This window comes from Pseudophryne corroboree, chromosome 11 (genome assembly GCF_028390025.1).
Source record: "Pseudophryne corroboree isolate aPseCor3 chromosome 11, aPseCor3.hap2, whole genome shotgun sequence".
Classification (NCBI taxonomy): domain Eukaryota; kingdom Metazoa; phylum Chordata; class Amphibia; order Anura; family Myobatrachidae; genus Pseudophryne; species Pseudophryne corroboree.
In genome coordinates, this window is record NC_086454.1 from 336,939,180 (window position 1) to 336,966,132 (window position 26,953).

At 46.0% G+C, this 26,953-nt stretch overlaps 1 protein-coding gene across 2 annotated transcripts in view; it reads right to left on the reverse strand.

Annotated features, from left to right (window-relative positions):
* ZNF319 (zinc finger protein 319) overlaps positions 1 to 26,953 on the reverse strand; it is a 56,605-nt gene that overhangs the window by 28,666 nt on the left and 986 nt on the right. Inside the window, exon 1 of one of the 2 annotated variants that reach the window (XM_063945826.1) lies at positions 25,084 to 25,188. The exons of the other annotated variant lie outside the window; for it this stretch is intronic. The gene's annotated coding sequence lies outside the window, so the exon portion shown is untranslated. Of the gene's footprint in view, positions 1 to 25,083; positions 25,189 to 26,953 lie in introns of those variants that run through there. 2 annotated transcript variants of the gene reach the window in all.

Sequence of the window (26,953 nt, forward strand, 5' to 3'; positions counted from 1 at the left end):
GACCGACCCCAAATAATTCCTCCCCCTTATACGGCAATACTTCCATATGCCGTTTGGAATCCACATCACCTGACCATTGTCGCGTCCATAAACTTCTTCTGGCAGATATGGACATCGCACTTACTCTCGATGCCAGAGTGCAAATATCCCTCTGTGCATCTCGCATATATAGAAATGCATCCTTTAAATGCTCTATAGTCAGTAAAATACTGTCCCTATCCAGGGTATCAATATTTTCAGTCAGGGAATCCGACAAAACCACCCCAGCACTGCACATTCATGCAGAGGCGATGGCTGGTCGCAGTATAACACCAGTATGAGTGTATATACTTTTCAGGGTAGTTTCCAGCCTCCTATCTGCTGGATCCTTGAGGGCGGCCGTTTCAGGAGACGGTAACGCCACTTGTTTTGATAAGCGTGTGAGCGCCTTATCCACCCTAGGGGGTGTTTCCCAGCGCGCCCTAACCTCTGGCGGGAAAGGATATAATGCCAATAACTTCTTTGAAATTAGCAGTTTTCTATCGGGGTTAACCCACGCTTCATCACACACTTCATTCAATTCGTCTGATTCAGGAAAAACTACAGGTAGTTTTTTCAGACCCCACATAATACCCCTTTTTGTGGTACATGCAGTATCAGAGATATGTAAAGCCTCCTTCATTGCCGTGATCATATAACGTGTGGCCCTACTGGAAAATACGTTTGTTTCTTCACCGTCGACACTAGATTCGGTGTCCGTGTCTGGGTCTGTGTCGACCGACTGAGGTAAAGGGCGTTTTACAGCCCCTGACGGTGTCTGAGACGCCTGTACAGGTACTAACTGGTTTTCCGGCCGTCTCATGTCGTCAACTGATTTTTGTAATGTGCTGACATTATCACGTAATTCCATAAATAAAGCCATCCATTCCGGTGTCGACTCCCTAGGGGGTGACATCACCATTACCGGCAATTGCTCCGCCTCCACACCAACATCGTCCTCATACATGTCGACACACACGTACCGACACACAGCAGACACACAGGGAATGCTCTTATCGAAGACAGGACCCCACTAGCCCTTTGGGGAGACAGAGGGAGAGTTTGCCAGCACACACCCAAGCGCTATAAATATATAGGAACAACCCTATAGAAGAGTTGTCTCCCTTATAGCAGCTTAATATATATCAAAAACGCCAAAAAAAGTGCCCCCCCCCCCTCTCTTTTTTACCCTGTTTCTGTAGTGCAGTGCAGGGGAGAGTCCTGGGAGCCTTCCTCGCAGCGGAGCTGAGCAGGAAAATGGCGCCGTGTGCTGAGGAGATAGGCCCCGCCCCCTATTTCGGCGGGCTCTTCTCCGGAGTTTGTGAGACCTGGCAGGGGTTAAATACATCCATATAGCCCCAAGGGCTATATGTGATGTATTTTTTAGCCAGAACAAGGTATTCTCATTGCTGCCCAGGGCGCCCCCTGCAGCGCCCTGCACCCTCCGTGACCGCTGGTGTGAAGTGTGTGACAACAATGGCGCACAGCTGCAGTGCTGTGCGCTACCTCATGAAGACTGAAAAGTCTTCTGCCGCCGGTTTCTGGACCTCTTCGCTTTTCGGCATCTGCAAGGGGGTCGGCGGCGCGGCTCCGGGACCGGACTCCGTGGCTGGGCCTGTGTTCGATCCCTCTGGAGCTAATGGTGTCCAGTAGCCTAAGAAGCCAATCCATCCTGCACACAGGTGAGTTCACTTCTTCTCCCCTAAGTCCCTCGTTGCAGTGAGCCTGTTGCCAGCAGGACTCACTGAAAATAAAAAACCTAAAAACTTTTTCTAAGCAGCTCTTTAGGAGAGCCACCTAGATTGCACCCTGCTCGGACGGGCACAAAAACCTAACTGGGGCTTGGAGGAGGGTCATAGGGGGAGGAGCCAGTGCACACCACCTGATCCTAAAGCTTTATTTTTGTGCCCTGTCTCCTGCGGAGCCGCTAATCCCCATGGTCCTGACGGAGTCCCCAGCATCCACTAGGACGTTAGAGAAATTAGCAGTATACATGGTGTATATACAGTATATTTGGGTATAATGAGCAGTATATATGGGGTATATACAGTATATATGAGGTATAATGAGCAGTATATGGTGTATATATGACTATGGGGACAATGAGCAGTATATATGGGGTATATACAGTATACATGGGTATAATGAGCAGTATATGGTGTATATATGAATGTGGGGATAATGTGCAGTATGGGATCCGGTCTCTAGGTCGACAGTAACTAGGTCAACCTCTATTGGTCGACAGTTACTAGGTCGGCAGGGTATCTAGGTCGACAGGTCAAAAGGTCGACAAGAGTTTTTCAAATTTTATTTTATTTTTTTTAAACTTTTTCATACTTAACAATCCAAGCGGACTATGATTGGGAACAGTAACCTGTACCGAGCGCAGCGTGGCACCTTGCCCGAAGGTCGCTCGCCATGCGAGGGGACACGCTGCACTTTGAGGTTCCCGGTCATTGGGGGTAATTCTGAGTTGATCGCAGCAGCAAGTTTGTTAGCAATTGGGCAAAACCATGTGCACTGCAGGGGGGGCAGATATAACATGTGCAGAGAGAGTTAGATTTGGGTGGGGGGTTATTTCGTTTCTGTGCAGGGTAAATACTGGCTGCTTTATTTTTACACTGCAAGTTAGATTTCAGTTTGAACACCCAAATCTAACTCTCTCTGCACATGTTACATCTGCCCCCCCTGCAGTGCACATGGTTTTGCCCAACTGCTAACAAATTTGCTGCTGCGATCAACTCAGAATTAGGTCCATTGTACGGAGAAAACTACACCAAAAAAACCATAAGAAACTCATATCGACCATTTGACCTGTCGACCGAGACCATGTCACCTAGAGACCTTGTCGACCTCGAGACCCTGTCAACCTAGTTACTGTTGACCAATAGTGGTCGACCAAGACACTGTCGACCTTCCATACCACACCCGTGCAGTATATATATATATATATATATATATATATATATATATATATATATATATATAGCAATGTAATGAGGCGGCACTCCGGAGACTTTTCAACGACTTTAATCAGGTGATCTACGTTTCGGGGACGCAGCCCCTTCGTCAGGATGAGTGTATGTAACAAAAAACAGTGTTTAAATACCTATGGGAAGATACTCACACCCGCCGCCTCCAGCCGCGTTGCCCGGTTTCCGGCCGCGTCCTCCCGGTCCCACCGGAAATGACGTCTTGCCGGCCCGTCCAGCTTACGCGTTGTGGCTATGAGGAAGAGAAACCATAGCAACACATAAACAATAAACAATAATGGTAATGTGCCTCCTTTCAGCCAATGCATCATACAAAAAAACAACATAAGTGAATAACTAAGACGATCTGATCCATCTACAAGAATAAAACATAAATATAAATACATCTTATGGTGATCAGAGCGATATAAATGTGCAACAAAGATCATATTAATGCAACAGGCCGTAAGATGCACACTAAAATCATGTCTAATAACAAACTAAATGTGAAAATAATATTTATATATATATTAGTGACATAAAAACTAATATAAGTGACATGATAAAATTTAATTTAAATCCATAAGGCTTTCACACTATTTTAGTTGGGATAAAACCAGTGCATATAATATCTATACTGGCCAAACGACTGTTCATAAAAAGCATCTTAAATTAAGGGCTTCATTAAGCCCTTTGGGAGCAAGTGTGCCTAATGTGTGAATCCAACGTGACTCAAGTTGTAGGAGTTTTTTAGATCTATCTCCACCTCTTAGAGATTTGGGGACCTGATCGATAATTTTATAACGGAGAGTAGCCATATTGTGTTGTTTTTTGGCAAAGTGACGAGCTACTGGCTGCTCGCTATCACCAGCTTTTATGGCTTCACGGATGGCATACCTGTGTTGGGCCATCCTGATCTTAAAGGTACAATCCGTCTTGCCCACATATGATAACCCACATGGGCATGTAAGCAAATAGACCACAAATTTCGATTCACAGGACAAATACTGTTTGATGTTATAAGAAATCCCAGTATGTGGATGCAAAAATTTCGTGCCTGGTGTCATATAACTGCACGTTGTGCATCCACTACACCGGTAACATCCCGCTTTTCTGCTAAGGAAATGTTCCTTAGTCACATTAAATTGAGAGATATCGGTTTTCACGACTATATCTCTAATACTGCTGTTATTGGAATAACTGGGTAATAATTTAGAATGGAATGCCTCACCCAACCCCTTATCAGTAGCCACAATGGGCCAGATTTGTTTGGTCTTTTTAGTCAAATAATGGCTACTAGAATTAAAACGGGTAACCCAGGGAAATCTACCCTGTAACTGTTTAGGGGGTTTTTGTTCCAATAGTTGATCTCTTGTGAGACTCAAAGCCCTCTTTCGCGCTGTCATCAACAGTTTAATTGGATAACCTCTATCGAGGAATTTAAGGGTCATATTATGTAAGGCTTGATCCCTCTCCTGTGGATTAGTCGTGATCCGACATACTCTTAAATATTGGGAGAACGGTAGGCTGTGAATGGTAGATCTAGGGTGGGAACTATCATATCTCAACACATTATTCCTGTCTGTAGGTTTCACAAACAGTGATGTGTTGATCATCCCATCAACAAGCGTTATGCAGACATCCAAAAAATTAATGGTTTTACCATCAATTGTTAAAGTTAATTTAATGGGACTATCAGTGGCATTATGTATATCTACTAGTGTTTTGAGGTCATCACCATTATCCTTCCAAAATATAAGGATGTCATCTATATACCGAAAGTAAAGATTTATCCTATCACATATTGCACTATTGTGTAAAAATAAATCATTCTCAACCTCCCACATATATGAGTTGGCGAAGGATGGTGCCACCGCCGATCCCATCGCGCAACCTGTGCGCTGTAGGAAAAAGATCTTATCAAAAAGAAAATAATTGTGGGTAAGGGAGAATTCTAGCAATGCTATGAAAAAATTGATATCAGGACCTTTATACAGTGGGTTATTAGTAATAAGCCTCCTGACAGCTTGTAGCCCCGCCCCATGCGGTATGCATGTATACAAGCTCGTAACATCTATAGTGGCGAGGCTAGTCTGTTCAGATAATTTACCCATATCTAGGAATTTCCTGAGCAACATAGATGTATCCTTTAGATGTGTGCTAGTGTTCTGGATACATGGCTGTAAAAAAGCATCACAGTACACAGACAAAGGCTCACATAACGACCCCCTGGCCGAAATAATCGGTCGTCCCGGAGGATCCAGGGGATTTTTATGTACCTTAGGGATTATATAAAACACAGGTATAACCGGAAAATCACTAGACAAGGCTTTACATACAGGCTGAGTAATGATACCTTGGTCGACTGCATCTTTAAGCATACTGTCTAATTCTCTCTTAAATTGCCAAGTAGGATCTTGACTTAGTCTACCATAGGTATCAGTATCAGACAATAATCTTACACATTCAAGTTTGTATTTATCAGTATCAAGAACAACTAAAGCACCCCCCTTGTCCGCATTCCTAATAATGATGTCTTGTCTCTTACCGAGACTTTTCAGGGCTGCAGATTCTTCCCGGGATATATTAGAGCATGTTTTCTCACACGCTTCATCCCCCATTCCCTCCATCATTCTACTAAAAGTTCTGATAGACGGATTTTGTGACATGGGTTCAAATGTGGATTTCTTTAATTTCTTTAGCTGTACTGGAATGGTAGATTCGATCAACGGGGTAGAGTTCAAATTCTTGTTGTAATACTCCTTTAGTTTGAGTGACCGTGTTAATCTATATGATTCGATCTTCCACTGTAACGGGTCCACCGAACTGGTAGGTATAAAAGACAGACCTTTACTTAACACCTTAATTTCTATAGGTGTCAATATTTTGGTTGAAAGATTGATAATCAATTGCGACCCCTCCTCGGAGGTTTTGTCCCTGCTTTGGGACCTGGCTTTCCTCCACGTCTGCCCCCCTCTCCTCGTGGGCGCACCTCGCGGCCTGCCAGTATGGCCCGGGTGCGTACCCCTAAAGGGGCGTCTTGAGTCTGCTGGCCATTTTTAGACAGAGTCTCATCAGCATCACTGGCCGACGTACTAGAATATTGCTGTCTTGATTGTCGTCGCCTATATTGTTGCTGTCTCAGTGGGTTCTGTCTGGGGTTACTGCTGTTAAGCCATAGGTATACTCTATGCTGCGCATAGTCCTGCTGAACACGTACTAATTTTTGCTTTTTGAATTTAATAAGATCAGCCGTATATTTTTCCAGATCACTATTTAACTTAGAAAGCCAGTCAGGTGGAGAGAGTTCAGTGATCTTATGCTCTAATTCAAAAGCTGCTATTTTTTGCTTAGCATTATTCATTTCACGTGCGGACTCCTCGATCACTAACAATAGTAAATCCATAGAACATTTATTTAGGATCGAGATCCATTTTTTGCAGAACGTTACGTCATATCTCCCTATCGTAGGCATATTATGTATGCGAAACCCACGAGGTATCTGCTTGGCTCTAAAATAATCTGATAGGGTCATGCCATGATATTTAAAGTCAATCTCTCTTTTATGTAGTTTAAGCAATTCTTTGTAAATGTCTTCACTGGTATTAACAGCCACTGAATCAAATGCCGGAGTTTTAAATAGGATGTTCTCCGCCTCTGCTTCACTGAAACTTAGTGTGTCAGAATTATCACACTGTAGGAAATGCATTGCGCCCTCCAACAAATGTTCACTTGTGTCTGCCATAATGGATGGTTAAAAGTGATTTAGTTTGTTATTAGACATGATTTTAGTGTGCATCTTACGGCCTGTTGCATTAATATGATCTTTGTTGCACATTTATATCGCTCTGATCACCATAAGATGTATTTATATTTATGTTTTATTCTTGTAGATGGATCAGATCGTCTTAGTTATTCACTTATGTTGTTTTTTTGTATGATGCATTGGCTGAAAGGAGGCACATTACCATTATTGTTTATTGTTTATGTGTTGCTATGGTTTCTCTTCCTCATAGCCACAACGCGTAAGCTGGACGGGCCGGCAAGACGTCATTTCCGGTGGGACCGGGAGGACGCGGCCGGAAACCGGGCAACGCGGCTGGAGGCGGCGGGTGTGAGTATCTTCCCATAGGTATTTAAACACTGTTTTTTGTTACATACACTCATCCTGACGAAGGGGCTGCGTCCCCGAAACGTAGATCACCTGATTAAAGTCGTTGAAAAGTCTCCGGAGTGCCGCCTCATTACATTGCTTGTATGACGGAGTACTTTCTCCACGAGGAGGGCACCAGGAGCAGCTGTTTGCAGGCGGAGGGGACCGCAGGAGTGCCGGGTCATTGTGCAGGTTATATATATATATATATATATATATATATATATATATATATATATATATATATATATATATATATATGTGAGGTATAATAAGCAGTATATATAGGGTATATACAGTATATATGAGGTATAATGAGCAGTATATGGTGTATATGTAACTGTAGAGATAAAAAGGAGATTTATGGTAGACTTACCATGGTTAAAATAAGAATTTACTTACCGATAATTCTATTTCTCGGAGTCCGTAGTGGATGCTGGGGTTCCTGAAAGGACCATGGGGAATAGCGGCTCCGCAGGAGACAGGGCACAAAAGTAAAGCTTTTACAGGTCAGGTGGTGTGCACTGGCTCCTCCCCCTATGACCCTCCTCCAGACTCCAGTTAGGTACTGTGCCCGGACGAGCGTACACAATAAGGGAGGATTTTGAATCCCGGGTAAGACTCATACCAGCCACACCAATCACACCGTACAACTTGTGATCTAAACCCAGTTAACAGTATGATAACAGAGGAGCCTCTGAAAGATGGCTTCCTAAACAATAACCCGAATTAGTTAACAATAACTATGTACAAGTATTGCAGATAATCCGCACTTGGGATGGGCGCCCAGCATCCACTACGGACTCCGAGAAATAGAATTATCGGTAAGTAAATTCTTATTTTCTCTATCGTCCTAAGTGGATGCTGGGGTTCCTGAAAGGACCATGGGGATTATACCAAAGCTCCCAAACGGGCGGGAGAGTGCGGATGACTCTGCAGCACCGAATGAGAGAACTCCAGGTCCTCCTTTGCCAGGGTATCAAATTTGTAAAAATTTACAAACGTGTTCTCCCCTGACCACGTAGCTGCTCGGCAGAGTTGTAATGCCGAGACCCCTCGGGCAGCCGCCCAAGATGAGCCCACCTTCCTTGCGGAATGGGCCTTAACAGATTTAGGCTGTGGCAGGCCTGCCACAGAATGTACAAGTTGAATTTTGTTACAAAACCAACGAGCAATCGACTGCTTAGAAGCAGGTGCACCCAACTTGTTGGGTGCATACAGTATAAACAGCGAGTCAGATTTTCTGACTCCAGCCGTCCTTTAAATGTATATTTTTAAGGCTCTGACAACGTCCAACAACTTGGAGTCCTTCAAGTCGTCTGTAGCCGCAGGCACTACAATAGGCTGGTTCAGGTGAAACGCTGATACCACCTTAGGGAGAAAATGCGGACGCGTCCGCAGCTCTGCCCTATGTCGAATGGAAAATTAAATAAGGGCTTTTATAAGACAAAGCCGCCAGTTCAGATACTCTCCCGGCCGAAGCCAGGGCCAGTAACATAGTCACTTTCCATGTGAGATATTTCAAATCCACATTCTTTAGTGGTTCAAACCAATTGGATTTGAGGAAATCTAAAACTACATTTAGATCCCACGGTGCCACCTTAGGCACCACAGGAGGCTGTATATGCAGTACTCCTTTGATAAAAATCTGGACCTCAGGGACTGAGGCCAATTCTTTTTGGAAGAATATTGATAGGGCCGAAATTTGAACCTTAATAGATCCCAATTTGAGACCCATAGACAATCCTGATTGCAGGAAATGTAGGAAAACGACCCAGTTGAAATTCCTCCATCGGAGCACTCCGCTGCTCGCACCACGCAACATATTTTCGCCAAATACGGCGATAATGCTTCGCGGTGACTTCCTTCCTTGCCTTTATCAAGGTAGGAATGACTTCTTCTGGAATGCCTTTTCCTTTTAGGATCTGGCATTCAACGCCATGCCGTCAAACGCAGCCGCGGTAAGTCTTGAAAAAGACAAGGACCCTGCTGAAGCAGGTCCCTTCTCAGAAGTAGAGGCCACGGATCGTCCGTGACCATCTCTTGAAGTTCCGGGTACCAAGTCCTTCTTGGCCAATCCGGAGCCACTAGTCTTACTCCACTTTGCCGTATAATCCTCAATACCTTTGGTATGAGAGGCAGAGGAGGAAACATATACCGACTGGTACACCCAAGGTGTTACCAGCGCGTCCACAGCTATTGCCTGCGGATCTCTTGACCTGGCGCAATACCTGTCCAGTGTTTTGTTGAGGCGAGACGCCATCATGTCCACCATTGGTTTTACCCAACGGTTTAATAGCATGTGGAAAACTTCTGGATGAAGTCCCCACTCTCCCGGGTGAAGGTCGTGTCTGCTGAGGAAGTCTGCTTCCCAGTTGTCCACGCCCGGGATGAATACTGCTGACAGTGCTATCACGTGATTCTCCGCCCAGCGAAGGATCCTGGCAGCTTCTGCCATTGCCCTCCTGCTTCTTGTGCCGCCCTGTCTGTTTACATGGGCGACTGCCGTGATGTTGTCCGACTGGATCAACACCGGTCTTCCTTGAAGCAGAGGTTCCGCCTGGCTTAGAGCATTGTAGATTGCTCTTAGTTCCAGAATGCTTATGTGAAGAGACTTTTTCAGGCTCGACCACACTCCCTGGAAATTTCTTCCCTGTGTGACTGCTCCCCAGCCTCTCAGGCTGGCATCCGTGGTCACCAGGATCCAATCCTGTATGCCGAATCTGCGGCCCTCCAATAGATGAGCCTCCTGCAACCACCACAGAAGGGATACCCTTGTCCTCGGCGACAGGGTTATCCGCAGGTGCATCTGAAGATGCGACCCTGACCATTTGTCCAACAGATCCCTTTGCATGGAATCTGCCGAAAGGGATTGCTTCGTAAGAAGCTACCATTTTTTCCCAGGACTCTTGTGCATTGATGTACAGACACCTTTCCTGGTTTTAGGAGGTTCCTGACCAGGTCAGATAACTCCTTGGCTTTTTCTTCGGGAAGAAAAACCTTTTTCTGAACTGTGTCCAGAATCATCCCCAGGAACAGCAGACGAGTTGTCGGCATTAATTGGGATTTTGGAATATTCAGAATCCATCCGTGCTGCTTTAGCACCTCTTGAGATAGTGCTAAACCCATCTCTAGCTGTTCTCTGGACCTTGCCCTTATTAGGAGATCGTCCAAGTATGGGATAATTAATACGCCTTTTCTTCGAAGAAGAAATATTATCTCGGCCATTACCTTTGTAAAGACCCGAGGTGCCGTGGACAAACCAAACGGCAGCGTCTGAAACTGATAGTGACAGTTTTGTACAACGAACCTGAGGTACCCCTGGTGTGAGGGGTAATTGGAACGTGGAGATACGCATCCTTGATGTCCAAGGATACCATAAAGTCCCCTTCTTCCAGGTTCGCTATCACTGCTCTGAGTGACTCCATCTTGAACTTGAACTTCTTTATGTATAGGTTCAAGGACTTCAGATTTAGAATAGGCCTTACCGAGCCATCCGGCTTCGGTACCACAAATAGAGTGGAATAATACCCCTTCCCTTGTTGTAGAAGAGGTACCTTGACTATCACCTGCTGAGAATACAGCTTGTGAATGGCTTCCAAAACCGTCTCCCTTTCTGAGGGGGACGTTGGTAAAGCAGACTTCAGGAAACGGCGAGGTGGCTCTGTCTCTAATTTCAACCTGTACCCCTGAGATATTATCTGCAGGATCCAGGGATTTACCTGCGAGTGAGCCCACTGCGCGCTGTAATTTTTGAGACGACCGCCTACCGCCCGCGAGTCCGCTTGCGAAGCCCCAGCGTCATGCTGAGGCTTTTGTAGAAACCGGGGAGGGCTTCTGTTCCTGGGAAGGAGCTGCCTGTTGCTGTCTCTTCCCTCGTCCTCTGCCTCGTGGCAGATATGAATAGCCCTTTGCTCTCTTATTTTTAAAGGAACGAAAGGGCTGCGGTTGAAAGGTCGGTGCCTTTTTCTGTTGGGGAGTGACTTGAGGTAGAAAGGTGGATTTCCCGGCCGTAGCCGTGGCCACCAAATCCGATAGACCGACCTCAAATAACTCCTCTACGCATCGCCTGTCCACTGTCGTGTCCATAAAGCTCTTCTGGCCGAAATGGACATAGCACTTACCCGTGATGCCAGTGTGCAGATATCTCTCTGTGCATCACGCATATAAAGAAATGCATCCTTTATTTGTTCTAACGACAGTAAAATATTGTCCCTGTCCAGGGTATCAATATTTTCGATCAGGGACTCTGACCAAACTACCCCAGCACTGCACATCCAGGCAGTCGCAATAGCTGGTCGTAGTATAACACCTGCATGTGTGTATATACCTTTTTGGATATTTTCCATCCTCCTATCTGATGGATCTTTAAGTGCGTCCGTCTCAGGAGAGGGTAACGCCACTTGTTTTGATAAGCGTGTTAGCGCTTTGTCCACCCTAGGAGGTGTTTCCCAGCGCTCCCTAACCTCTGGCGGGAAAGGGTATAAAGCCAATAACTTCTTTGAAATTAGCAGTTTTTTATCGGGGCACCCCACGCTTCATCACACACGTCATTTAATTCTTCTGATTCGGTAAAAACTACTGGTAGTTTTTTCACACCCCACATAATACCCTGTTTAGTGGTACCTGTAGTATCAGCTAAATGTAACATCTCCTTTATTGCCAAAATCATATAACGTGTGGCCCTACTGGAAAATACGGTTGATTCGTCACCTTCACCACCGGAATCAGTGCCTGTGTCTGGGTCTGTGTCGACCGACTGAGGCAAGGGACGTTTTACAGCCCCTGACGGTGTTTGAGGCGCCTGGACAGACACTAATTGAGTGTCCGGCCGCCTCATGTCGGCAAACGACTGCTTAAGCGAGTTGACGCTATCCCGTAATTCCACAAATAAAGGCATCCATTCTGGTGTCGACCCCCTAGGAGGTGACATCCTCATATTTGGCAATTGCTCCGCCTCCACACCAATAACGTCCTCATACATGTCGACACACACGTACCGACACACAGCAGACACACAGGGAATGCTCTATACGAAGACAGGACCCACTAGCCCTTTGGGGAGACAGAGGGAGAGTCTGCCAGCACACACCAAAAAGCGCTATATATGACAGGGATAGCCTTATGATTAAGTGCTCCCTTATAGCTGCTTTTATATTAATATATTGCCATTTATTCTGCCCCCCCTCTCTGTTATACCCTGTTTCTGTAGTGCAGTGCAGGGGAGAGACCTGGGAGCCTTCCTGACCAGCGGAGCTGTGACAGAAAATGGCGCCGTGTGCTGAGGAGATAGGCCCCGCCCCTTTTTCGGCGGGCTCGTCTCCCGCTATTTAGTACATTTAGGCAGGGGTAAATATCTCCATATAGCCTCTGGGGCTATATGTGAGGTATTTTTAGCCTTTTTAACGGTTTTCATTTGCCTCCCAGGGCGCCCCCCCCCAGCGCCCTGCACCCTCAGTGACTGCCGTGTGAAGTGTGCTGAGAGGAAAATGGCGCACAGCTGCAGTGCTGTGCGCTACCTTAAGAAGACTGCAGGAGTCTTCAGCCGCCGATTCTGGACCTCTTCTTGCTTCAGCATCTGTGAGGGGGCCGGCGGCGTGGCTCCGGTGACCATCCAGGCTGTACCTGTGATCGTCCCTCTGGAGCTTCATGTCCAGTAGCCAAGAAGCCAATCCATCCTGCACGCAGGTGAGTTCACTTCTTCTCCCCTCTGTCCCTCGTTGCAGTGATCCTGTTGCCAGCAGGAATCACTGTAAAATAAAAAACCTAAGCTAAACTCTCTAAGCAGCTCTTTATGAGAGCCACCTAGAATTGCACCCTTCTCGGCCGGGCACAAAAATCTAACTGGAGTCTGGAGGAGGGTCATAGGGGGAGGAGCCAGTGCACACCACCTGACCTGTAAAAGCTTTACTTTTGTGCCCTGTCTCCTGCGGAGCCGCTATTCCCCATGGTCCTTTCAGGAACCCCAGCATCCACTTAGGACGATAGAGAAATATCTTTCTGCGCAGTACACTGGGTTCCACAGGGAAACATCGGGGTTTAGAGTTGGATCTTGAACCAGAGGCACCAACAGGCTAAAGCTTTGACTATTCCCAGGATGCACTGCATGGCCTCCACTATAACCCCGCCTCCAGACGCTGGAGCTCAGTTTCGTTAACCAGTCTAATGCAGTAGCAGGTAAAGGACGGCAGATGTTAGTCACATAGAACCACATTCTCACGACTGGAGAAGGGACCAGCGGCTAATGCCATACAAACCCAAAGAGGCTATGTGCGTCAGGGTGGGCGCCCTGTGGAACCCAGTGTACCTCGCAGAAAGAGATTTAACCATGGTAAGTCTATCATAAATCTCCTTTTCTGCAGCGGGGTACACTATGTTCCACAGGGAAACATCGGGGATGTCCTAAAGCAGTTCCTCATGGGAGGGGACGCACTGTAGCGGGTACAAGAACCCGGCATCCAAAGGAAGCATCCTGGGAGGCGGAAGTATAAAAGGCGTAGAACCTTATGTACGTGTTCACTGAGGACCACGTAGCCGCCTTGCAAATTGTTCAGCGGATGCGCTACGGCAAACTGCCCAAGAACAGACCGAGTAGAATGGGCTTTAATAGCAGCAGGAGCCGGAAGACCATCCTGTGCATACGCTTGTGCAATCACCATTCTAATCCATCTGGCCAAGGTTTGATCATTCGCAAGCCAGCCACGTTTGTGAAAACCAAAAAGTACAAAAAGGACATCTGACCTCCGAAGAGAGGCAGTCCTCTCCACGTAAATATGGAGAGCCTGTACCACATCCAAAGACCGCTCTCTGGAGGACAAACCAGAAGAGATAAAGGCCGGAACCACAATCTCTTGGTTGAGATGGAAAGATACCACCTTAGGTAGATAACTAGGACGAGTTCTAAGAACTGCCCGGTCATGGTGAAAAATCAGAAAGGGTGGACAACAGGACAAAGTGCCTAATTCCGACACCCTCCTAGCAGAGGCAATAGCCAGCAGAAACACAACCTTAAGCGTAACCCATTTAAGGTCCACTGACTCAAGAGGTTCAAATGGAGACTCTTGCAGGGCAGCCAGATCCCATAGAGCCACAGGAGGGACATAGGGAGGCTGAATCTGTAAAACACCCTGAGTGAAAGTATGAACATCAGGAATAGACGCAATTTTCCTCTGAAACCACACCGACAAGGCAGAGATATGAACCTTAAGGGAGGCCAGACGAAGGCCCAAGTCCAGGCCTTGTTGCATGTGGACATTATTCATCAGCTACATCTTAATTTTATCTCTCAGTTCAATATATGCCCAATTTTTATGTTGTTGTTTTTTAAATAAGCATTATGGTATACTGTATATGTTTTTTATTGAATAAATTTATATTTATATATATACTCTTTACTCATTCACTTTATTTATTAACATTGGAGAAACACTAACTAGCGCCAGTTTTCTCTTTTTCTGCATTATTGTTCACCCAGGTGCACCATGTCCCGAGCAGGAACCAGCGAGGACTTTTTCCAGTTGATGAGCCACCCGTGAACTTGTTGGAATTTGACCGTGATGTCCAGATGACTGAGGAGAACCTCTTTGGAGTTTGCCAGGATCAGCAAGTCGTCCAGATACAGCAGGATCCTGATTCCCTGATGGCGGAGAAAAGCCGTCATCACTGCCATGACCTTGGTGAAGATCCGAGGGGCCGGGGCCAGTCCAAACAGCAGAGCCTGGAATTGATAGTGTAGGTTGCCAATAGCAAACCGCAGATACTGCTGATGCGATACGGCAATAGGTATATGCAGGTAAGCATCCTGTATGTCCAGGGATACCATATAGCCTCCGGGTTCCATGGCCAGTACAATTGAGCACAGCATTTCCATACGGAATTTGGACACTCTCACAAACTTGCTCAGTGATTTGAGGTTGAGTATAGGCTGGAAAGACCCATTGGGTTTCGGGACTAGAAACAGGGTCGAATAGTATCCCCTGCCTCTCTGGGACAGAGGTACCGGCACTACCACTCCTGTATTCAGGAGGGATCGCACAACCAGGTGCAGAGCTTGAGCTTTCAACTGATCCGAAGGGATAACTGTTGCGCAGAACTGGCGAGGGGGACGTCTCCTGAAAGAGACTTTGTACCCGTGAGAGACAACTTCCGCACCCAGGCATCTGAAGCGGTCCTTAACCAGACCTGGGCGATTTGTAGAAGTCGGCCTCCTACCCTGGGATCCCCCAGGAGGAGGCCCGTCCCGTCATGCAGCTGGCTTGTCTTGATTTGAAGGAGGCTGATGGGCAGCCCAGGATTGTTTAGGTTTGGGCTTGGTGATTTTGGAAGCACGAGCCCGTCTCGGGTACGCCTGACCCTTTGCCTTTCCTGGAGGCCGAAAGGAACGAAAAGTGATACTCTTTGTCTTCGGAGCAGAAGGATTAGTCTTCGAGAGAAATGCAGTCTTAGTAGCCACTAAATCAGTCACGATCTTATTAAGATCTTCCCCAAACAGTATGTCTCTCTTAAAAGGGAGTACCTCCACATCATATTTTCAGGATGGATTGGGTGGAGGCTATTGTAGATAGAGGTAAACAAGTGGATCGATTTTTTAACCTCTGGGAATCCTATATCTCCACTTTGCCCCTTAATACGCGACTACACATTCATAACAGTCTCAAGAACACAACGTGGTACCTAACTAGATTGGCTACACAGGACCAACTTATATCTTTGGTCTAAGGGCGGGCAATTGTGGCGGCTTCCCTCACGGTCACCCATACTTTGTATAATAGCATTAGTGTACTGAATGGTTGATTACTCACAATGCTAAAGTCTTTATTGTGAGAAGAAAAAAAAAGGAATTTGATGTACAACTTCCAGTCATAACCCCCTTGAATTGTATAAGGAAAAGAGGTCGCGCTATAGAACCAATTAATTATTCCACACCATTTCCAATTAAAAATATTTATTTAAAACATATAACCATGTAAAAACATAAATGTATATTTTATTCCTAGAGTATTAAGATTTGGTGTGGTCACAACACCCTCGACTGCATACCAATTATAAATTAATATTTCTCATTAATAAAATGTGCTGAATAGTATAATGTCCAGACCGGCAATATATTATGCCACAATTTCAGTCTGTAATAGGATCCTTTATGTTAATTTGCACCCAATGATAGTAGGACACTGATGTTTTCGTCCAGACACTATGCACCACAATTGTAAAGATCACAGGTACCTTTGCTCACTCTGTCCCTTGTGCTTGTAATACGGGACCTGTTTGCAAGTTTGAGGAGCTTATATGTGTGACCCGAGCGTCCCCGGGATTACACAGTATAATGGACAACTGTTACCTGCGATTTGTAGCGGTGTGGTGCATGTACATATGGCAGTTTCTGTGTCCGTTTAGCAGGATGAAGAAAGGTTTCCGTACGGGCAACCCGACAGTTCCCACGAGGGGGCAAATGCTGTTGCTCAGCCCGCTCCAGCGGTCAGCCACCTCGCTGCTCCGGCTTCCAAAGAACACTGTTCTCTCCGACACCGTGCGATGGTAACTTCCAAGCCGGAGCAGCGAGGTGGCTGACCGCTGGAGCGGGCTGAGCAACAGCATTTGCCCCCTCGTGGGAACTGTCGGGTTGCCCGTACGGAAACCTTTCTTCATCCTGCGGAAACTGCCATATGTACATGCACCACACCGCTACAAATCGCAGGTAACAGTTGTCCATTATACTGTGTAATCCCGGGGACGCTCGGGTCACACATATAAGCTCCTCAAACTTGCAAACAGGTCCCGTATTACAAGCACAAGGGACAGAGTGAGCAAAGGTACCTGTGATCTTTACAATTGTGGTGCATAGTGTCTGGACGAAAACATCAGTGTCCTACTATCATTGGGTGCAAATTAACATAAAGGATCCTATTACAGACTGAAATTGTGGCATAATATATTGCCGGTCTGGACATTATACTATTCAGCACATTTTATTAATGAGAAATATTAATTTATAATTGGTATGCAGTCGAGGGTGTTGTGACCACACCAAATCTTAATACTCTAGGAATAAAATATACATTTATGTTTTTACATGGTTATATGTTTTAAATAAATATTTTTAATTGGAAATGGTGTGGAATAATTAATTGGTTCTATAGCGCGACCTCTTTTCCTTATAAATTGTATTTGTTATATTGAAGCCATTAGAGACAGGCTTCTGAGGTCTGACGAAATAAAACCATTTGTCATATGATCACAAGGTGACAGATATTATATTATATACAACATTATTTATATTGATTGCGCCATCAGGTATATTCTTTTCCCCTTGAATTGTAACACATATTTCTATGTACTTTTTATTCTAAGCTGTGACGTCTATAATGTCTCAATAAAAAAATTTTGGAAAAAAAAAAAAGGGAGTACCTCCAAAGTCTTCTTGGAGTCCAGATCCACCTTCCACAACCTCAACCACAGAATACGGCGAGCCAAGATGGACGTAGTCGACGCCTTAGTCGCCATTACACCTGCCTCAGAGGACGCCTCCTGAATATAATGGGAGGCTGTGGCAATACGAGACAGATATTGTCTGGCAGTATCAGAGATATCCTGAGGTAGCTCTTCCTCAATAGCCTGAACCCATGCATCTATACCTTTTGCAGCCCACGAGGCTGCTATAGTGGGTCTATGTATCGCACCCGTAAGGGAGTAAACAGATTTCAGGCATCCCTCCACACGCTTATCTGTCGGTTCCTTCAATGAAGTGACAGTGGTGACCGGCAGAGTAGATGACACCACAAGCCGGGTGACATAGGCATCCACCGGAGGTGAATTTTCCCACTTGTTACACAACTCAGCAGGGAGAGGATAACGAGCTAGCATCTTTTTAGACAGGGAGAATTTCTTTCCTGGAGAAGACCAGGGTTCCTAACGTATATCAACTAAGTGGTCAGAATATGCCAATAATACCTTAGTTACCTTCTGACGTTTACATTTATCTGGTTTCTTAGACGCAGTAATGGGATCTACCTCATCATCAATTTGTAGAATCAGCATAATAGCCTCCACTAGGTCAGGGACATCAACCTGAGCTGTAGATTCCTCGTCAGAAGCAACCGTATCTGTGTCTGACGGATCAGTATACTCCTCATCCTCATCAGAAGTAACATCTGAGATATTAGTGGATTGCGAGGAGGAAGCAGCCCGCTTAGATGACCCCTTGGCCCCAGAGGGACGCGTGGTAAAATAAGAATTTACTTACCGATAATTCTATTTCTCGTAGTCCGTAGTGGATGCTGGGGACTCCGTCAGGACCATGGGGAATAGCGGGCTCCGCAGGAGACAGGGCACATCTAAAAAGCTTTTTAGGTCACATGGTGTGTACTGGCTCCTCCCCCTATGACCCTCCTCCAAGCCTCAGTTAGGTACTGTGCCCGGACGAGCGTACACAATAAGGAAGGATCTTGAATCCCGGGTAAGACTCATACCAGCCACACCAATCACACCGTACAACTTGTGATCTGAACCCAGTTAACAGTATGATAACAAAACGAAGTAGCCTCCGAAAAGATGGCTCACAACAATAGTAATAACCCGATTTTTGTAACAATAACTATGTACAAGCATTGCAGACAATCCGCACTTGGGATGGGCGCCCAGCATCCACTACGGACTACGAGAAATAGAATTATCGGTAAGTAAATTCTTATTTTCTCTAACGTCCTAGTGGATGCTGGGGACTCCGTCAGGACCATGGGGATTATACCAAAGCTCCCAAACGGGCGGGAGAGTGCGGATGACTCTGCAGCACCGAATGAGAGAACTCCAGGTCCTCCTTAGCCAGAGTATCAAAATTTGTAAAATTTTACAAACGTGTTCTCCCCTGACCACGTAGCTGCTCGGCAAAGTTGTAATGCCGAGACTCCTCGGGCAGCCGCCCAGGATGAGCCCACCTTCCTTGTGGAATGGGCATCTACATATTTCGTCTGTGGCAGGCCTGCCACAGAATGTGCAAGCTGAATTGTACTACAAATCCAGCGTGCAATAGACTGCTTAGAAGCATGAGCACCCAGCTTGTTGGGTGTATACAGTATAAACAGCAAGTCAGACTTTCTGACTCCAGCCGTCCTAACTATATATATATATATATATTTTTAGGGCCCTGACCACGTCTAGTAACTTGGAGTCCTCCAAGTCCCTAGTAGCCGCAGGCACCACAAGAGGTTGTTTCAGGTGAAAACGCTGACACCCCTTCATGAAGAAACTGGAGACGAGTCCCAGTTCTGTCCTGTTCAAATGGAAAATTTTAATATGGGCTTTTGTAAGACAAAGCCGCCCATTCTGACAATCGCCTGGCCGAGGCCAGGGCTAACAACATGGTCACTTCCCATGTGAGATATTTGTCAACAGCATGGTCACTTTCCATGTGAGATATTTCAAATCCACAGATTTGAGCGGTTCAAACCAATATGATTTTAAGAAATCCCAACACTATGTTGAGATCTCACGGTGCCCCTAGGGGCACAAAAAAGCTGTATATGCAATACATCCTTTACAATCTGGACTTCAGGAACTGAAGTCAATTCTTTCTGGAAGAAAATCTACAGGGCCGAAATTTAAATGTTAATGAACCCCAATTTGAGGTCCAAAACACTCCTGTTTTCAGGAAGTGTAGAAATCGACCTAGTTGAATTGCCGTTGTGGAGCCTTCCTGGCCTCACCCACGCAACATATTTTCACCACATGTGGTGATGACGTTGTGCGGTCACCTCCTTCCTGGCTTTGACCAGGGTAGGTATGACCTCTTATGGAATGCCTTTTCCCCTCAGGATCCGGCATTCAACCGCCATGCCGTCAAACGCAGCCGCGGTAAGTCTTGGAATAGACATGGTACTTGCTGAATCAAGTCCCTTCTTAGCTCCCCAGGCCCTTAGTCCTCTGTGAGCATTTCTTGAAGTTCCGGGTACCAAGTCCCTCTTGGCCAATCCGGAGCCACTAGTATAGTTCATACTCCTCTATGTCTTATAATTCTCAATACCCTGGTTATGAGAAACAGAGGAGGGAACACATACACAGACTAGTACACCCACGGTGTTACCAGAACATCCACAGCTATCGCCTGAAGGTCTCATGACCTGGCGGAATACCTGTCCCGTTTTTGTTCGGGCGGGACGCCATCATGTCCACCTTTGGTCTTTGCCAACGGTCCACAATCATGTTGAAAAACTTCCCTATGAAGTTTCCACTCTCCCGGGTGGAGGTCATGCCTGCTGAGGAAGTCTGCTTCCCAGTCGTCCACTCCCGGAAAGAACACTGCTGACAGTGCTATCACATGATTTTCCGCCTAGCGAAAAATCCTTGCAGTTTTCACTGCCCTCCTGCTTCTTGTGCCGCCCTTCTGTTTACGTGGGCGACTGCCATGATGTTATCCCACTGGATCAATACCGGCTGACCTTGAAGCAGAGGTCTAGCTAAGTTTAGAGCATTATAAATTTGCTCTAAGCTTATTTATGCGGAGAGAATTCTCCAGACTTAATCACACTTCCCTGGAAATTTTTTCCCTGTGTGACTGTTCCCCAGCCTCTCAGGCTGGCCTCCGTGGTCACCGGCATCCAATCCTGAATGCCGAATCTGCGGCCCTCTAGAAGATGAGCACTCTGTAATCACCACAGGAGAGACACCCTTTTCCTTGGATATAGGGTTATCCGCTGATGCATCTGAGGATGCGATCCGGACCATTTGTCCAGCAGATCCCACTGAAGAGTTCTTGCGGGAAATCTGCCGAATGGAATTGCTTCGTAATAAGCCACCATTTTTACCAGGACTCTTGTGCAATGATGCACTGACACTTTTCCTGGTTTTAGGAGGATCCCGATTAGCTCGGATAACTCCCTGGTTTTCTCCACTGGGAGAAACACGTTTTTCTGGACTGTGTCCAGAATCTTCCCTAGGAACAGTAGACGTGTCGTCGGAAAAAGCTGCGATTTTGGAATATTTAGAATCCACTCGTGCTGTCGTAGAACTACTTAAGATAGTGCTACTCCGACCTCCAACTGTTCTCTGGACCTTGCCCTTATCAGGAAAGCGTCCATGTTTCTTTTAAGAAAAATCATCATTCCGGCCATTACCTTGGTAAAGACCCGGGGCGCCGTGGACCATCCAAACGGCAGCGTCTGAACTGATAGTGACAGTTCTGTACCAGGAACCTGAAGTACCCTTGGTGAGAAGGGCAAATTTGGACCTGTAGGTAAACGTCCCTGATATCCAGTGACATCATATCGTCCCCTTCTTCCTGGTTCGCTATCACTGCTCCGAGTGACTCCATCTTGATTTGAACGCTTGTATGTAAGTGTTCAAATATTTCAGATCTCACCGAGCCGGTTGGCTTCAGTACCACAATATAGTGTGGAATACTACCCCCTTCCTTGTTGTAAGAAGGGTACTTTGATTATCACCTGCTGGGAATACAGCCTGTGAATTGTGTGAGGGGGAGACGTCTCGAATTTCCAATGTACACCTGGGATATTACATGTAGGATCCCGGAGTTCCCTTGCGAGTGTTGCTGAAACTCTTGAGATGACCCCCTACCGCACCTGAGTCCGCTTGTACGGCCCCAGCGTTATGCTGCGGACTTGGCAGAAGCCGTGAGGAGCTTCTGTTCCTGGGAATGATCTGCTTGCTGCAGTCTTCTTCCCTTTCCTCTCCCCCTGGGCAGATATGACTGGCCTTCGCCCGCCTGCCCGTATGGGGACGAAAGGACTGAGACTGAAAAGACTGTGTCCTTTTCTGCCAATATGTGACTCGGGGTAACAAAAGGTGGATTTTTCAGCTGTTGCCATGGCCACCAGGTCCAATGGACCGCCCCTTTATACGGCAATACTTCCATATGCCGTCTGGAATCTGCCTCACCTGACCACTGTCGTGTCTTCGTCTGGCAGATATGTACATCACATTTACTCTTTGATGCCAGAATGCAAATATGCCTCTGCGCATCACACATATATAGAAATGCATCCCTAAAATGCTCTATAGACAATAAAATCCTGTCCCTGTCAAGGGTATCAAAATTTTCAGTCAGGAAATCCGACCAAGCCCCCTCAGCGCTGCACATCCAGGCTGAGGCGATTGCTGGTCGTAGTATAACACCAGTATGTGTGTATATACTGTTATGATATTTTTCAGCTTCCTATCAGCTGGCTCCTTGAGGGCGGCCGTATCTGGAAACGGTAACGCCATGTTTTTTATATGCGTGTGAGCGCCTTGTCCACCCTAAGGTGTGTTTTCCAACTCGCCCTTACTACTGGCGGGAAAAAAGGGTATACCTCCCATAACTTTCTGTCGGAGGAACCCCACGTATCATCACACACTTCATTTAATTTATCTGATTCAGGCAAAACTACAGGTAGTTTATTCCCACCCTACAAAATACCCTTATTTGTGGTACTTGTGGTATCAGAAATACGTAACACCTCCTTCATTGCCCTTAACATGTAACTTGTGGCCCTAAAGGAAAAATACGTTTGTTTCTTCACCGTCGACACTGGGGTCAGTGTCCGTGTCAGTGTCTGTCGACCGACTGAGGTAAATGGGCGTTTTTACAAGCCCCTGACGGTGTCTGAGACGCCTGGACCGATACTAATTTGTCCGCCGGCTGTCTCATGTCGTCAACCGGCTTGCAGCGTGTTGACATTATCACGTAATTCCATAAGTAAGCCATCCATTCTGGTGTCGACTCCCTAGAGAGTGACATCACCATTACAGGCAATTTTCTCCGTCTCCTCACCAACATTTTCCTCATACATGTCGACACACACGTACCGACCTACAGCACACACATACAGGGAATGCTCTGATAGAGGACAGGACCCACTAGCCCTTTGGGGAGACAGAGGGAGAGTTTGCCAGCACACACCAAAAGCGCCATAATGTATATAACAACCCTAGAAGGTGTTGTTTCTATATATGGGCTCTTAATATATAATTATATCGCCAATTTATGCCCCCCTTCTCTTTAACCCTGTTTCTGTAGTGCAGGGGAGAGTGGGAGCCTTCCTCACCAGCGGAGCTGGTCAGGAAAATGGCGCTGAGTGCTGAGGAGAATAAGCTCCGCCCCTTTCACGGCGGGCTTTTCTCCCGGTTATTAGGAAAACTGGCCTGGGTTAAATACATACATATAGCCTTAATGGCTATATGTGATGTATTTATTTGCCAAATAGGTATTTATATTGCTGCCCAGGGCGCCCCCAGCAGCGCCCTGCACCCTCCGTGACCGTGTCAGTGAGCCGTGTAGCAACAATGGCGCACAGCTGCAGTGCTGTGCGCTACCTCTCTGAAGACTGTGAAGTCTTCTGCCGCCTGTTTCCGGACCTCCGTTCCGCCGTCTTTCTTCAGCGTCTGTAAGGGGGATCGGCGGCGCGGCTCCGGGACGAACCCCATGTGTTCCGACTCCCTCTGGAGCTCAGTGTCCAGTAGCCTAAAACTTCAATCCTCCTGCACGCAGGTGAGTTGCAAGTCTCTCCCCTAAGTCCCTCGTTGCAGTGATCCTGTCGCCAGCAGGAATCACTGATTAGAAACCTAAAAAAAAACTTTACTAAACAGCTCCTTAAGAGAGCCATCCAGTTTGCACCCTTCTCGGACGGGCACAAAAACCTAACTGAGGCTTGGAGGAGGGTCATAGGGGGAGGAGCCAGTACACACCATGTGACCTAAAAAGCTTTTTAGATGTGCCCTGTCTCCTGCGGAGCCCGCTATTCCCCATGGTCCTGACGGAGTCCCCAGCATCCACTAGGACGTTAGAGAAATTTTTGACTAACCAAAGACTGATTCAATTGTTGAATTTGGAGAGATAGCGTATCCGCCCAGGGCGGATTAACCACAGAGACAACATGTGGATGCAATGGCACAGGAGGTCCCATAGGGGGCGTAAGTGTATTAAGCATAGATGAAAAAGCCGCCCAAGGTGGTTCCTACCGAAACAGTGGGCTTACTAGGACATGTACTACACTCAGTACATAGACCATCAGTCAAAACATCTCCTTCAGGCAAATCCTTGGTGCAAGCACTGCATGATGCAGGAGCGTCCGCGGATTGCCCACCTTTTGTTGCAGACATTATAAAGAATAAAGCCACAGAGCGTAACAGTACAATATAGCCAGACAAACACAATACCTGCAAATAACCCCCTGATTTATGTGACAGTAAATACAGGACACAAACAGAGAATTAAAGCGGTATGAGGTGACTGAAATACACACTAAACAGTATATACTGTGTAGCAATATAAATGAGACCCTGACGCACTTAGCCCCCCCAGGGTACAGAATACAGTGATAGCAATAGGTGGGATACACTGAAAGTGAAATCCACACAGCAGATGCAGGCACACCCAGTCACAATGCAGAATTTATTTCAGACAAACAATAAGACTGCACTGGACTAGTGAAAATACATATCCATATATATAACAATGCACATTCAGATACTGGATGTATATATCAGAATACTTGTACTAAATATTCAGGTAGAGGTACACTTGTTCTTAACGAACGCTGCCTAAAATGACATGTAGAATATTTAAGTGACTGTAAATGCACACTGCTGAGCAAGCAGGAGGATTTACAGAGGAGACATTGCCCTGCAGTCACGGAGACCATCCACAGCTACTTGTGAATAGATGGCGCCCAAATCTCTGTCAGGGAGTGAGGGAGAGCGAGAAGCAGCTCCAGGGCGGGAGCACCAGCAGTAGATGGCGGCTGAAGCTGGGAGAGGGGCTACAGGTCAAGCGCCTTATCCCCTATGCTGGTCCTCACCACCGGTTACTATGTAGCCTTATTAAATGGATTTTTGTGTAATCCGACCTGTACTCCCTGCCCTGGTGGATATAGTGGGGTCCCTGCTCTACACAGTGTCCACGCTAGCGTCGTGGTCCGTCTCCTAAGACCAACTGGGGGACCCTCTTACCTCCTCCCAAAGAAGCAGCTACGCGATCCTGGAGAGCTCCAGGAGCGTGTGCCTGGGAACCGGTGCGCCTCCGCCGCAAGTACCCGGGAACTCAGCCAGCAGGAGTATGCGGCGCTGCTGGGGAGGTGTTGGAGCCACAGTACAGCATGTCTCTAGGACATAAAAGTGCTGCAGCCCTTGCTGCAGGCACCAACTTACTAACTGAGCTCCAGTGTCCGGAGGCGGGGTTATAGAGGAGGCCATGCAATGCATCCTGGGAACAGTCAAAGCTTTAGCCCAGAGATTTTCAACCATTTACAACTCGCGGCACACTGAACAAGATTTAAATATTGCCAAGGCACACTCAAATATAATGGTGATGCATGGTGCAGTTGCGTGTCCTAGGATGTCATGTCGCAGCTTCTCCATAGGTAACGCCTGAGCCACATCTGAGAAAGCCAGAAGAGCCCAACACTGCCCGGGGCCAAAATCAGAACTGGCTCTGTAACCACTAAACCCACCAGTATTGATTGTTCCAAGGTCTCAGTAGTGGCAAAACACTGACGGGCCTGGCTGTGCTTCTATGGCGGCACACCTGGAGACTGCTCAGGGCACACTAGTGTGCCACGGCACAGTGGTTGAAAAACACTGCTTTAGCCTGTTGGTGCCTCTGGATCAAGATCCAACTCTACACCCCGATGTTTCCCTGTGGAACACAGTGTACCCCGCTGAAGAAATGAGCAGTATATAAACGGTATATACAGTATGGGATCAGTACGAGATCCCGGCGGTCGGGTCCCGGCGGTCAGGAGACAGACGGTCAATTGACTGCCTCCCATACAGTATATATGAGGTATAATGAGCAGTATATGGTGTATATACAGTATATACGAGGTATAATGAGCAGTATATGGGGTATATACAGTATATATTAGGTATAAAGAGCAGTATATGGGGTATATATGGCTGTGGGTATAATGAGCAGTATATATGGTGTGTATATATAGTATATATGAGGTATAATGAGCAGTATATGGTGTATACACAGTTTATAGCTGTGTAATAATAAGTATATATGGGATATATACAGTATATATGAGGTATAATGAGCAGTATATGGTGTATATATGACTGTAGGGATAATAGGCTCTATATATATATATATATATATATATATATATATATATATACATACATACACACATATAGTATACACAGTATATATGAGGTATAATGAGCAGTATATGGTGCATATACAGTATATAGGAGTATAATGAGCAGTATATGGTGTATATACAGTATATATGAGGTATAATGAGCAGTATATATATATGGGGTATATACAGTATATATGGGTATAATGAGCAGTAGATGGTGTATTTACAGTATATAGAGGTAAAATGAGCAGTATATATGGGGTATATACAGTATATATGAGGTACAATAAGCAGTAATTGGGGTATATACAGTATATATGAGGTATAATGAGCAGTATATTGTGAATATACAGTATATATGAGGTATGAGGAGCAGTATATGGTGTATATACAGTATATAGAGGTATAATGAGCAGTTTATATGGGGTATATACAGTATATATTAGATATGAGCAGTATATGAGATATATACAGTATATATGAGGTATAATGAGCAGTATATGGGGTATATACTGTCAGTATATATGAGGTATAATGAGCAGTATATATGGGTATATACAGTATATATGAGTTATAATGAGCAGTATATGGGGTATATACAGTATATAGGGGTATAATGAGCAGTATATGGTGTATATACAGTATATAAAAATATAATGAGCAGTATATATGGGGTATATACAGTATATATGAGGTATAATGAGCAGTATATGGTGTATATACAGTATATATGA